General features: G+C 36.0%; 1 long non-coding RNA gene and 1 pseudogene across 4 annotated transcripts; one reads left to right on the top strand and one right to left on the bottom strand.

Moving 5' to 3' along the window:
- Positions 1 to 6,346: 6,346 nt before the first annotated feature.
- LOC148693711 (U4 spliceosomal RNA) lies at positions 6,347 to 6,484 on the bottom strand (annotated as a pseudogene).
- A 3,932-nt stretch (positions 6,485 to 10,416) lies between these two features.
- LOC137738429 (uncharacterized) lies at positions 10,417 to 13,416 on the top strand. Of its 4 annotated transcripts, none has more exons than XR_015952583.1 (7): positions 10,417 to 10,633; positions 10,941 to 11,062; positions 11,419 to 11,753; positions 11,949 to 12,007; positions 12,110 to 12,188; positions 12,800 to 12,907; positions 13,217 to 13,416. It is a non-coding gene; the product is annotated as an uncharacterized LOC137738429 (long non-coding RNA). The 4 variants fall into 4 exon arrangements; XR_015952584.1 differs by having other exon boundaries at positions 11,414 to 11,753; XR_015952582.1 differs by lacking the exon at positions 10,941 to 11,062 and having other exon boundaries at positions 11,414 to 11,753.
- The last annotated feature ends 538 nt before the right edge of the window (positions 13,417 to 13,954 follow it).

The raw sequence follows: 13,954 nt of genomic DNA, 5'->3' as shown, positions 1-13,954 counted from the left end.
CATCCTTGACTGCTTCATCTACGGCAGCTGAGAAATCAAACTCAAGCAGTTTCTTCATTTTTGGCAAGCAGCCCAAACGTGGCAACCCAAACCATTGCCCATGCCACGCCACTTCCTCAGCCCATACCAAGCCCATCCTTGGCTTCAATCCAGCCAGACAGCACAAGCAATGGCCTCTACCACACCTCCTCCTTGATCTATGCCAAGCCGAATCCTGGCCCCCTTTAGCTGATGTGCCGCACCACCTCGACGGCTGCCCCGTGGCAGTACCTCCCAAGATGAACACAAGGAGAATTAAATTTTTCTTACATTGGTACAGCGCGAAGAAGACAAAGAAATCAACGGAAGACTGTTCTTTGCACGGGCAAGCAAAGAAGAATGCTAGAGGAAAGGAAACAAATATCCTCGAGCTTTCTCTCTTTCTTGTAGGGATAAATAATTGCCCTCCGAAGTTGATTTAATCCCCTACTTAAGGTAGGCTTAAATAGGCTTTGAAGATGATTTATTTCCTTGTCATCGAAGAATCTAATTCCAAGTCCAAGAGAGAATTTGCATCAAAGTTGGAGATCTCTACATATGTTGCCCTTTCTTGCGAGCATGCCAACATGTGTGGGAGCATTTGTGGAGCCGAAAATAATCAAGAGACGACACGTGGATTTTTGGGCATAAATGACAAGATTACCCTTGAGGAGCAATGGAATTCCCACGCTCGAGCAATGGACGATCATCCCACAATCAAGTCAAAAGTGCCCAAAATAGGTATTTATTCAAAACCTATTTCATCCATCTTCTCCACAAGGTAACCCCAAAAATATTCCTTTTAAATTATGTTAATTAGCTAATTAATAGATTTATTACCTAATTAATCTATTAATGGCTAATTAAACTTCCAATTAACTACAAAATACACTAAAAAACACCACAAAGGGCCGGCCACCTTCTTCCCCCATGCCCTCTATATACTACCTCATTTTCTCTAAAAACCTAGGTCTACAAACACTTTTTCTCTCTAAATTCTAACTTTGGCATCGAAGGTTCTTCGGCCAAAGCCCCTCTCCCCCATTCATCGTGGGCGCGTGAGGCTGTTGGCCTTGACCTAAGGTGTTATTTGTTTTGTAGGTGCAATTTTGTCTAAGAACAAGAAGGAAGAAATTTGCATCCACAATCATCAATGGTAATCTCATTTCAATTCCATTTAGCTCATCCAAACTAGTATACTGGACTAAGAACTTTAAGTCTCGGGAGTAATCCGGATTAATCTCATGAGATGGAAATGATTCGAGACAGCAATCAAGTATGAATTCATTATTGTACCATGTCTTCCTCTTTTAGGGAAGTGAATCTTACAAACCGAATGATTTGTCGTGCTCCAGGCCAAGACAGATTGATTGGCTATCCACTAGTGTACTAGACTGTCCAACAGGGGCGGCACACCCTCTAGAGATGTTGACTCAACATCCGTTAAGTACGTGTATCTTTGCAAGCATGTTTGTAACTAGTATATGATCTTGTCACTTTAGCTAGATCAGAGGAATTCGTTTGGAGCAACATTCTGAAATCTAGAATTAATCGCATTTATTTCTCACACTTATGCAGTATGGGGATCGAGATGAGACATGGTGGGCCATGTCCACAAAAATTCGCGTCGTTCTCCAGAAACATTGACGTCTTTGTCTTCCCCTAATGGTGGGAAGATTGTCTTATTAAAGGGACAACCCGCAAATAAGAGGTAAAGGGATCGCATGCAAAGGCTCAAAGAGAGCTAGTATGAAGGAGAATCATAATTGACAAAGATTCACATCCTTCTTTGAAGACCCATATTGGTACGTTGCGGCGGCGCAACTTGGCACATGGAATGCACACCCAAATGCATAAATACGAAAATTGTCAGGTTCTTACCTAGTAACCAATTGTAACGTCATATAGGTTGGGTGGCAATGGGCCTCAAGGCTAACCAACATAACTACGTACAAGATTGCATAGCCCTAGGCAGAAATCGAAAACTTGGTACGTTTACCAAAATCTGGGCGATCGTTTAAATTGCGCTTTATGATCGCTAGGCGAGGCTATTTGGGGTGAACATAGGAATTCAAAGTTCAACTATAAACCCAAAACACATGCAATACTTTATCGAGAAACTATCGATATAAACTCTCCGACATTATCCAGTCTCTCGGACTTTAAGTGATATGTAGGGTGGTGAACCCTTAATCGGCCATGAGGTTTAGCAGCAATGTTTGTGGACAAGCATGTGACCAGTTTGTCGATTCATCAACCAAAACCATAAGTATTTATATGGTCCGCATTTTGGTTGGATTAGTCCACATTTATTCCCTTGAATCCACTGTGAAAAGAGAGTTGTTTCGTATCTTTGCAAGGGATGATTTAGAAAATCAATTTCCCTGATGAGCAAGCTTGGCAAAGTGTGCTTGTAGGCACAAGATCTTTACTTCAGGTAAAGAAGATGTGTTGTAGCATTATTGTTCGACCTAAGTGTCCCAAATGGTCATGCCAAAACAAGTAAACTACTTAATCAACTAACTTTAGGCCGGCCACATGTGGCGTATGCCCCAGTTGGGAGACAGCCTATTGGCTCCAAATCAAAGCTTGAGGCTCATTTTTTGGAGGTGGTGCAAAGATATTTCACTCTATTTTCTTCAGTGGTTTCATTCATGATCATTGTCATCTCGAATATCGTTAAAAACTTAATGACATGGAGAATTTAAGGTCCTTTAAATGGTGATGCAGTACCATTCATACAACGAGGAGCGTGCCAATGCTCTTAATCAGGTTGGATAGACATGAAGTCATTGTTAAAATGTGATTTAGCTGTAAAGCTAGTGTGCATAGTGCGCATTCATCCGGACAACTAACTTTCCCACATTCCTACCTAATCACGTGTTTAATTGAATTGGTCACATGTATTAAGAAACATGATTCAATTAACTCATATTTGAGGACAATATCAATAAGATTATCCATAAGTAAAACATACACTAAGCTTGAATCTAATAACATGGAAAAATGTTCTCGAAGTAAGTGGTTTACTAAGGAGATTCGGCTAACAAGGCCATCCATGTCAAAATTCTGCTCTTCCAACGATGTTCGGTAAAGCAAAATCAATCTCACATATTGACTATGAGAATGGTACTCCTCAACAACATTGGTAGGGGCACGAACAGTACATAACCAATGATCTACTCCATCAAGACGGAAGTAGATTCTACAGGGTTGAGGTTCGGGAATATTATCCCTTATTCTTTAAGTTTTAGGTTTTAGATACCAAGGATCATGCTTCGGGCATAATGCCACACCTTGGCAGGCCCTGATTCTACCATATGTTTGTGGTAGTAATTAGATCTGAGAATTTGGTAAACTTCCGCTTTCTACACTGCTGCTGCAGGCGCGAGTTAGAAACATGGAAGGATGAGAAAAGTATTCTCCAGTCAAAATTTGATCGGATTTATAAACTTCAGAATTGTACACATTCATGGACGTAATCATAGTGTGCTTCAGGCAATGTCTTTCATGATTAAACGGTATGTAGGAGCGAGCCAAATAGCCATGGAATCCTCGTTCGAAAGGTATTTCCATTTGTAATGCTTTGGGTATAAGTCTTCGAATGAAGATCATGGTAGAGGCTTATTCAGCTCTTCCATGCCATTGTTAGCTACAATGGTTTCTCAGCTTCTTGATAGTCAAGTGGAGATTCACGTATTGTACCTCACATAGAGTGGTTTACTTTAGAAACGTCCAAATATGGGAAATCAAACTTGTGACAATTCGACAATCCATTGAATTTAGAGGGAACAAGATTGTGATTGGTGCTATGGGAATGAATCATCCATAAGCATCAAAGTTAGAACATTCAGGTTCTAAGACATGGTTTTCATGAAAAATTCGGGTTTTCATGGGTGTATTGTTTTATGAAAACTTCGGGTTTCAAAGGCACTAAATTTGAAACTACAGGTTCAATTTGGTTTAGGAACGTTTAGTTCATAAAACAGAGGTTCCTGGAAGAACACAGAATGCAATATACAACTAAGTGTAGTGGATTTGAGTTGCTTCAGGAACTCAAGTGTGAGCACTTCAGGACTACGAAAGTGAGTCAATGGTTCAAAGAAAAGAAATAAAATATTGAATCATTAATGTCCAAAAGTGAGCTTCAGGCCAATAATTTTGGATTAATTGTCAGATTAATGGACTGCAGGTTTTAATTAATTCAATCAATCGGACCATATAGGGTCGATTGTAGAAGTAAAAATAATAATAATGTTCAGGTTAAAATTATTTAGAATGCTGAATAATAAAAAGCCTTCATGGTCTTTTCAAATATCTTACTTTATTTTAAGCGTACCTGATTGGCAGAAAACAATAAAAAGCCTTTGAATTTTTAGAAGATTCTTCTCGGAAAGCCGGAATTGCATCTCCAATGTGTTGTATCACGTTCAACATAGAAAGATTAAATTGAATCAATAGCATGTAGATTAATCATAAAAAGAATGATTAAAAAGTAATACTCGCCTAATTGAAGAATAAATTCTCTTTAGAGCAGAGTCAAGAGCGTGCTGAAAACGTGTTGTAGACATAATTTACTTAACAATTATGGTGGTCATAGAGAGAGAAAGGTGCGGCAATAGTAGAGAGAAGAGAGAGGTGTGTAATTGTGAGGTGTGTGTTATTCCACCACATTGTGCCTTTATTTTTAGTAGTAGGGAAGGTTAATTCCTTACCCTTTAGGATTACAACATTTAATAGGTAATCTACTCCTAATAGGAATATGAGAGATATTCCAAGATATACTAGGATTTACACAATCACATTTCTAATTTAATAGGACTGCAACAATCCTTACATTTTTAAGATTACAAAGATAGAAAGAAAATGGCTAACAAAGAATAAATGTGTGAAAGCCTGGAGAGTGAGCCAAGAGCATGTACAATTACACAGACATAAAGAGGGAAGAGAGACGAAGGCTAAAAATTAGGATTTAACTGAGGTTTAATAGAAATCTCACATTTAGATTAAATTTGCTAATAAGTTTTGCCACAAGGGTTTAAATCTTAATTTTTTTACCACATGGGCAATTTTCCGAATACCTTATCACCACAGGGACCATGAATCCAATAGAATATAATTGGTTCTCATCTCTAAATTTTTTCATTAATTGAAATTTATTTTTTTTATCAAGGTTTTTTCCATATCATTATTTGAATATTAAATTATATGTGCTATGTCAATTTCAAGAACATAAAACTTTTTCAAATATATATTTTTAGTATTTTTCATATATTTCTATTTGTAATTTGTACCCATTTTTTAAAATTGTACCAATATTATTTTTATTTTAATTTGTACCCATACTTTTAAATTTTAATATGTGCTCATATTTTTTTTAATTTAATATGTACTGATATTTTTTTATCTAAATGTACCCGGTCTAATTACATTTATTTATTTTATGTTTTTTTTTCTCAATATATTTATTTTATGTTTTAAAATATATCAATAGTTATCTCTTAAAACATTTTAACGAGTTATTTTAACGTTCTTAATCAATAGCTACCCTAAACTGAGTGGCTAAAATTATAAATTCACCAATTAAACTAACAATTTTTTTTTCCCAAAAAAAAAACTCTTAGAGCTGTTGCAACTTGCAAGGTAAGAATTGCTTTTAAATGCCACATCATCATGTCCGCCAGAAAGGAGTCAATTGCTATTGCATCATCAAAGTTGATATCTTAACCACGTTGCCCAATGCCTCAAAATTCAATTAGATCATTTTCGGTGAAGTTGTATAAAATAAATAAATGTAAATTGGAAGGCTTATGTATGTCAAATTTTATTTTGCTCCAACTCATGTTTTTTTCTATTCGATTAATATTTGTAGAAGGGTTTTTATCACAAATGATTCCTAAAATTTACCTTTACCATTGAGATGATCCTTAAAATTGAAAATTAATCAATGTAGTTCCTGAAAATAAATGTTGCAAATCAATGTGGTCATTCCATCACAATTTTGTTAAAAATTTTGTTAAGTGCTGATGTGGCACATAAATGAGCCCCACAAGATTTTCGGGTTTTAATCACAAATAGTTCCTGAAATTGACTCACACCATCAAGATGGTCCTGAAAATTGACCAACACCATAAAGATAGTCCCGAAAATTGAAAATCGATGAATGTAGTCTTGAAAATAGGTTTCGCAAATCAATATAATTCTTTCGCCACAATTCTATAAAAAATATTTGTTATTTGTTGATGTGGGTTTAATAATTAATTAAAAAAATTGTCTAAATACTTTTTTGCACCATAGAACTCTTTTTTCTTAAAGTAGGACCTACTCTAAAAAGATATCTCTTCCATAAATTCTCAAAGGCACAAGGCTTAACCAAGGCCTAAGAGGGGTTTGGAAATAGTTTTCAACCAACAATAGACAAACCTCGGTTATAACCTCATTATCTTAAGGCAGACCTTGTCATTCTTTGAGTCACCAGACCACCAGGGAAGCACCGGACAAGCTTTCCAAGATTAAGATTGTGAGAATGTTGATCACCTAGATGTTAACGGTAATGTCCCAGAAGTCGTCAATCAGCCAAGTCGTCACCAAATATGATCTCGATCCAGGTTCAATTTGGTGGAGGTTGTCTAAGTGTGTAAATATGGGTGTTTTGAGAATGTTTTTTTAGAGAATAGATAGCGAAGGAGGTAGAGGAATGTGGATTGGAATTGGAGGTGATTGCAGGATTGGATTTTTGGGTTCACAACATTTATTAACTATTAAATTATTCAACCTATTTGTAAATTTTTTTAAATTTAATTAGACTTGTGTAATCCATTTATGTGTCACATCAGCACATAACATAATTTTTGACAGAATTGTGACGGAATGACTACATTGATTTGGGACACTTACTTACGGGACTACACTATTCGATTTTCAATTTCAGGGACCATTTTGATGTTGCAGATCAATTTCAAGGATCATTTTGATGTCGCGGGTCAATTTTAAGGACCATTTGTGAGAAAAAATGACTTATGGGACCCATTTATGTGCCACATTAGTACTTAACGAAATTTTTAACAGAATTGTGATAGAATGACCACATTGATTGATTTTCAATTTTAGGGGCCATCTTGATGGCGAATGTCAATTTCAAAGATCATTTGTGATAAAAACAATCCACTCTTCAAAACAATAAATAAAAACTAATTTTCATGACTTATGATTGGTGCATTACTAGGACCCACAAAACATAACATTTAAAAAATAAGTTGACATCAAATTTTCTCATATGCCAAAATTGACAACAACAATAGATATGTCAATCCACATAGGATTGACATATCGGTTGGAGCTCCTATCTGCCTTCAAATTTTATTACGTGGCATTCCACTTAAGATTTGGCATCTCCTTTAAAGATGATCATATACTGTCTATTAAAAAATAGTGAACTAGAAGAAAAACACTTCGATAGTTATAAATTTCCAACAAAAACATTTTAATAATTTAGTTTGAGAAAATAAACAAAATCGATAATTTATTCAGTTGGCATATTTGAAGTGATTTTAATTGTGAAATTTTGTTTATTATTACAAAGTGATCTTAGTTTTATTTTTATTTTTGTTAATATTAGCAGACTTTGTATGTGAAAATTTCTAAAAGAACAACTAATAGAGCATGTTATTTAAGACCAACTCCACCAGTTTCTCGATACCTAGGCAACTGGGTGTCTTTACTGCTTTGAGGATGAGATTGCATAGAAAAGTATACATTGTTATTGTGAACTCTCGTGCTAATAGACAATAGCATAATCTTAAGTATAATATTTCTCTCTTGCATATCATTATATCATTGACACAAAGCGTAACAGTGAACAACATTCATACCGTAAACATTCTCTCCATAAAATTAAGGTAAATTGAAGTTTGAGCGCCAACTTGGATCTTTTTTCTCATCTGACAATTGAAACAACACTAGTACAAAAACATGTTTGCGCGACGAAAACTTGCGCGACGCAGCTAAATACGTCGCGCAAAGTATGTTTGCGTGACGTTAAACACAAAACGTCGCGCAAATGGCCTTTGCGCGACGAAGATTGGTGTCGCGCAATACTGTTTTGCGCGACGTAAGTGCCCTTGCGTCGCGCAAAACGGTATTGCGCGACGCCAATCTTCGTCGCGCAAAGTGCAGTCGCGCAAAGGCCATTTGCGCGACGTTTTGTGTGTCCCGCAAGATTTTGGCGCTAAAGCAAGTAAGCTTTACCGCTTTTTCTATTGACTTTGCGTGACGCAGGGCTACGTGAGTCGTGCAAAACAGCTTTGCGCGACGCACGTGCACTTACGTCGCGCAAAAGATCTTTGCGTGACGTATGTGGCGTCACGCAAAAGCGCAAAGCTGTTTTGCGCGACGCCACATACGTCACGCAAAGTCAACGACTTTACTTAGTCAGTTTGGGTCAACGACTTCATTTGGATCAGGTGTATATGTCCACATAGGCTAAATTATTCAGAGTTCTATGTATTTACTTATGTTTGTTCACAGCAACCTGTGGTGGGAGTGAAGGAGCAGATTCCGGCCAAGGAAGCAGCATGCAGCACACCCGCAGCAACTAACAAGCTAACAAGCTAAATTCCTGATCCACGTGTTAGTAACTAACAAGCTAAATTTTTTCAATTCCATGTGTTAGTAAACAAATAGATTGGCAAGTCGAGAATTGTATTTTTGAACTTTAATCTTTTAAGACGATTAAAATTTAATAAAAATCTGGTGTCAGATTGTATATTGATTTTAGTCTCTTAATGTGTACTGAATTCAAACTCATATTATATTTTTGTTTTATAGATATCTTATTTAATGTCATTGCATTAAATTTTAAATTTATTATTATACACATTTTAAATTTATTATTATACACATTTTGGCGTATGCGATCTCGAAGCATATACAAACAAGTTTGACGGTTGGATCGTTGAAACTAGTTTCGTACAATGTGTTTCCCATCAAAATGGTAGATTTACTAACACTTAGAGTTTATTAATACTTTCATTAAGTATAACATAAGATTTTGTGGTATCCACTTGTGTAAATACTTTAAATTGACGATCGAATTAGTTCATTGTATTCATATAGGGTCAAGGAGTGTAGCTGTAAAAAATCATCAAAATCGGAGTTAAAACTACCGTTAAATCGTTATTTTTCATTTATAACCGTCGAAAAGTTTTGTCGCGTTACTTGATCTCTAAATGTTTTTTTTTTCCTATTTTTGGCGTATGCGATCTTGAAGCATATACAAACAAGTTTGACGGTTGGATCGTTGAAACTAGTTTCGTACAATGTGTTTCCCATCAAAATGTTAGATTTACTAACACTTAAGAGTTTATTAATACTTTCATTAAGTATAACATAAGATTTTGTGGTATCCACTTGTGTAAATACTTTAAATTGACGATCGAATTAGTTCATTGTATTCATATAGGGTCAAGGAGTGTAGCTGTAAAAAATCATCAAAATCGGAGTTAAAACTACCGTTAAATCGTTATTTTTTATTTATAACCATCGAAAAGTTTTGTCGCGTTACTTGATCTCTAAATGTTTTTTTTTTCCTATTTTTGGCGTATGCGATCTTGAAGCATATACAAACAAGTTTGACGGTTGGATCGTTGAAACTAGTTTCGTACAATGTGTTTCCCATCAAAATGTTAGATTTACTAACACTTAAGAGTTTATTAATACTTTCATTAAGTATAACATAAGATTTTGTGGTATCCACTTGTGTAAATACTTTAAATTGACGATCGAATTAGTTCATTGTATTCATATAGGGTCAAGGAGTGTAGCTGTAAAAAATCATCAAAATCGGAGTTAAAACTACCGTTAAATTGTTATTTTTCATTTATAACCGTCGAAAAGTTTTGTCGCGTTACTTGATCTCTAAATATTTTTTTTTTCCTATTTTTGGCGTATGCGATCTCGAAGCATATACAAACAAGTTTGACGGTTGGATCGTTGAAACTAGTTTCGTACAATGTGTTTCCCATCAAGTGCAATGATATATGTATTTAGTAAGTAGATTTTAATTTATTTATTTTGTACTTATAATAGTTAAGAAATTGAATGATATATATGTAAAAAAAATTATTATGGGTTTTTTTTTGAATAATATATTATTGTGGGGTTTATGTGAAATAAAAATTGAACTTGAAAGGAGTAAAGTCACATTTTTGGTAATTTTTTTAATACTTTAAAAAAAAAAAAAAAAAAAAACCTTGCGCGACGCTTTAATCGTCGCCCAAAACCACCTTGCGTGACGTCGAATTGTATACCTACGTCACGCGAATTGATAATTTTGGCGCTCCACAGTGAAAAATAGGCGTTTTTTTTCAATTTTTCCTCTTTTCCTCTCGGTTTTTCTTTCCGTAGACCTCTCTTCCTCTTGCTTAAATTGCAGAGCTCTTTTCCTCTTCCTCTTCCTCTTGCTCATCTCTCCTCTTCGCAACCTTGATCCCCAAATCTTTAACCCAGACTTGTCTTCCCTCTCTCTTTCCCATAGACTTCTCTCTTCCTTCTCGTTCTAAACGACGGGTAGCCACACGAATCTCGAAGCCGACGGGAATCAAGTCCCAAAATCAAGGTAAGGGTTTGTGATTTGCGATGGGTTTTTGTTATTTAGGGATTAGGGTGAAATTGCAGTTCATTGTAGGGTTTCACTACGATTAGGGTTTGTGATTTTGCTGCACGCCCACTCGATTGTTGATGGGTTAGGATTGAATTTGTATGTTGGGTTGATTGTTGTTGGCATCTGTCGTAGGATTTGGGTTTCTGTTCATGTTGGTTTTCCTAACTTCCTTACTTGCTGATAGAGTCGTTGGCCCCAAGGTTGGCAGAATAAACTTGTTACTTATCTGCCTTCGTTTTCTGGTTTTTGTTATCATATTTAGTGAACCAAAGGTAAGCTTCCCAAAAACAAGACCGCAATCAGAAACCTGGATGCATATATTTTGCTACATCGAAGTATCTTTAATGAATCACTCGCCTATATGTGTTAGATTGTGATATACAGGTAAGAGTGCGCAAAAAGCCAGTCAATCTTCTTTCCCTTTTCATGATTTAGCATTTTAGTGTAGGTGTAGTCTGTTAGGGGTTGGATGTAAAAGTTGTTCAACTTTCTGCTTTGATATGGATTGGCATATGCTGTGAATAGAGGATGATGAAGATGAACCGCTGCGTAATCAATTAGCTTATCCTTTCCGCTGTTTGCATCAAACTATGCTTCATTTTGTTTCAAGGGAGCATGGCTATGAAAGCACATGGAACTGTTTGCAATTCTCAATTTTAAGAAGCTTGATTTTGCATTAGTAAGTATGCAGTTTGCACACTGTCGATTGATCTTTTATTTTTTATTTTTTGGTAGTGCAGGCAATATCATTGCTTGGAGCTCAAACTCTAGAGCTCATTGCGGCTCTGCTGCTTCTGCAGAGTACTGCCAAGCCACAATATAAGTTTGTGGATTTCTTCAAAGCTAAAAAACTATCAAAAGAGAGGAGCTGGCATCGTCCAGAAAAAGCTCACAGATGCTGATAATAAAGAGTGCGGCCAACTATATATAGGGACTTTTATCTGACTTACTACTGTTGTTGTGGCTATCATCATATAGTCGGCCCATCTTAAATATTTCCTTAGTTTTCCTCTTGAAGAATGATATAAACTTGTGGAACCTCACCTATTGGAGCAAATCAGCAGCTTTTTATGCAGTGAGTGAGAAACCTAATTAATGAGACTTGTTTATCAACATACGCTATTAATATTTTGGATTATGCATAGTTCCCATCAACAGGACAAGACTAAGCAATGAATAATATTTATTTAAGATAATTGTGATGAATTTCTGCAGTCTTGATGTCATGCTACATTCAAATACTTATTTAACTTTGTCTACTTGTTTTCAGGCGAGTGTGGCAGCAAAGACCGCCATGCTTGAAGCCCATCCAGGGCTGCTGCATTCAAGGTATTTTAGATATAAAAGCATTTTTTAATCTTCATCTGGTTTGCAATCCAATTTCTTGCATGACAAACAAATATTTGCTTACATATTTTCCCGTTTTATCAGGTGATCAGAGTGTTACAGAAACATTCGTGAATGTGCTCACTTCACTTCCTTTTATAGTTCTTGGAATCCATGCCCCAAGGTAATACATTTTTGGAAGTCAGTTGATAGACATAAACATAATCTTACTGATGCATCAGGTTTAATTAAATATTGTAAGTCAGTAAAACTCCCTAAATATAGTTGGCCGCACTCTTTATTATCAGCATCTGTGAGCTTTTTCTGGACGATGGCAAATTGCTTGAGTCAATATTAAACTCATAAAAATATTGTAATGGATTTAATTGATTCAATGCTCATGATAATAAACAAAATAAGCCAAAGATAACTTTGAAAGATCCTGACAAATATCTTAGCCTAGCTTTCGCTCTACAGCCATCGAAGTATCTTTACTAACTGAATGATCCAGTGGTCCATATTGCTTTTAAACAGTGGCTGAGATTACTCCTTTAATTGGCTTTGGTTTGGTTTTAACTAGTTTGGGTCATATAGGGCTTCTATGATTAGAAATAGGATTTGGTACTAAGTTAAAATGATTTCAAATCTGCATCAGACAAGTCGAATATGTTTCCATTGTCAAATTCTTATTACATCTCATTCATGTTTCTCTAAATGAATAGATCGGTGGTTTAACAATGTTTTGGAAGATGTTGTTCTCTTTCAAGTAACTTATTTTACACCGTGTGGTTGCAGGATATAAACAACCCCGTTCTGAAGGAAATCTTGTTGAGCAGCAGACTTAACAACAATTCAACTTTTCCAACCAGAAGAAAAAGAACACTTCAACACTAGCCGAGAAAGGTATTCGTGCACCTTTTTTTTTTTTTTTTTTAATTTTTTATTATTTCATGATATAGATCTTTGCACAATTGGTAAAAGCAAATGCAGGCCTAGAACATATTTGCACAATGATAACCACACATCATTAATTTTTCTCTCCTACACACCTCTTTTTATTTAAGTCACCGAAACTGAATTGATTAAAAGAAAATTATGATTAAAATTAATCATGAGTGTACATGAGAAGAAAATTTGGGTATGGTTATCATTTTGCTCTATAAGATGGGCAAATATTAATTATTCCTAACCCTGGTGAGTATGATTGTACAGGCCTTAGCGGTGTCCGGTCTCCAAATCCAGCTGTCAGCACCTGATCTTACTCCACCTTCGACCTCCCAGCCACCTCACCTACCCGATACCCAGTAGTTTTCAAACCTAGAACACTACTTGTTGTAGTTTTTTCTTTTTTTGTTTAGACATCTTGTATGCACATTTTCATATGGTTTATAATTAAATTTTTTCTTGGTTTATTGTTTATTGTTTAGAATTGAATTACAATATTTATTAAAAATTAAATAAAAAATATTAATAAATCAAAAATATTTTTGTCAAAAAAAAAAAATAAAAACATAAAAATTTAATTTGCGTGACACACACCTAGGTCACGCCAACCCACTTTGCGTGACGCAGACCATGGTCACGCCAACCCACACCCACTTTGCGTGACGCAAACCTAGGTCACGCCAACCCACTTTGCGTGACGCAGACCTTGGTCACGCCAACCCACACCCACTTTGCGTGACGCAAACCTAGGTCACGCCAACCCACTTTGCGTGACGCACACCAAGGTCACGCAAACCCACTTTGCGTGACGCATGGTACTACGTCACGCAAAGACTCTTTGCGCGACGCATGTAACTTCTTCGTCACGCAAAACCTTCTTTCACAGGCGTGGCGCGACGCGCGTCGCGCGACGAATGTTCGTCACGCAAATTTTTGCGCGACGTTTTTTTGACTTTGCGCGACGAAGGACCTACGTCACCCAAAATATTTTTTGTACTAGTGCAA

This window comes from Pyrus communis, chromosome 10, assembly GCF_041283825.1.
Source record: "Pyrus communis isolate YQ-2024b chromosome 10, ASM4128382v1, whole genome shotgun sequence".
NCBI classification, from domain to species: Eukaryota; Viridiplantae; Streptophyta; class Magnoliopsida; order Rosales; family Rosaceae; genus Pyrus; species Pyrus communis.
This window is presented reverse-complemented; position numbering and strand designations above follow the sequence as displayed.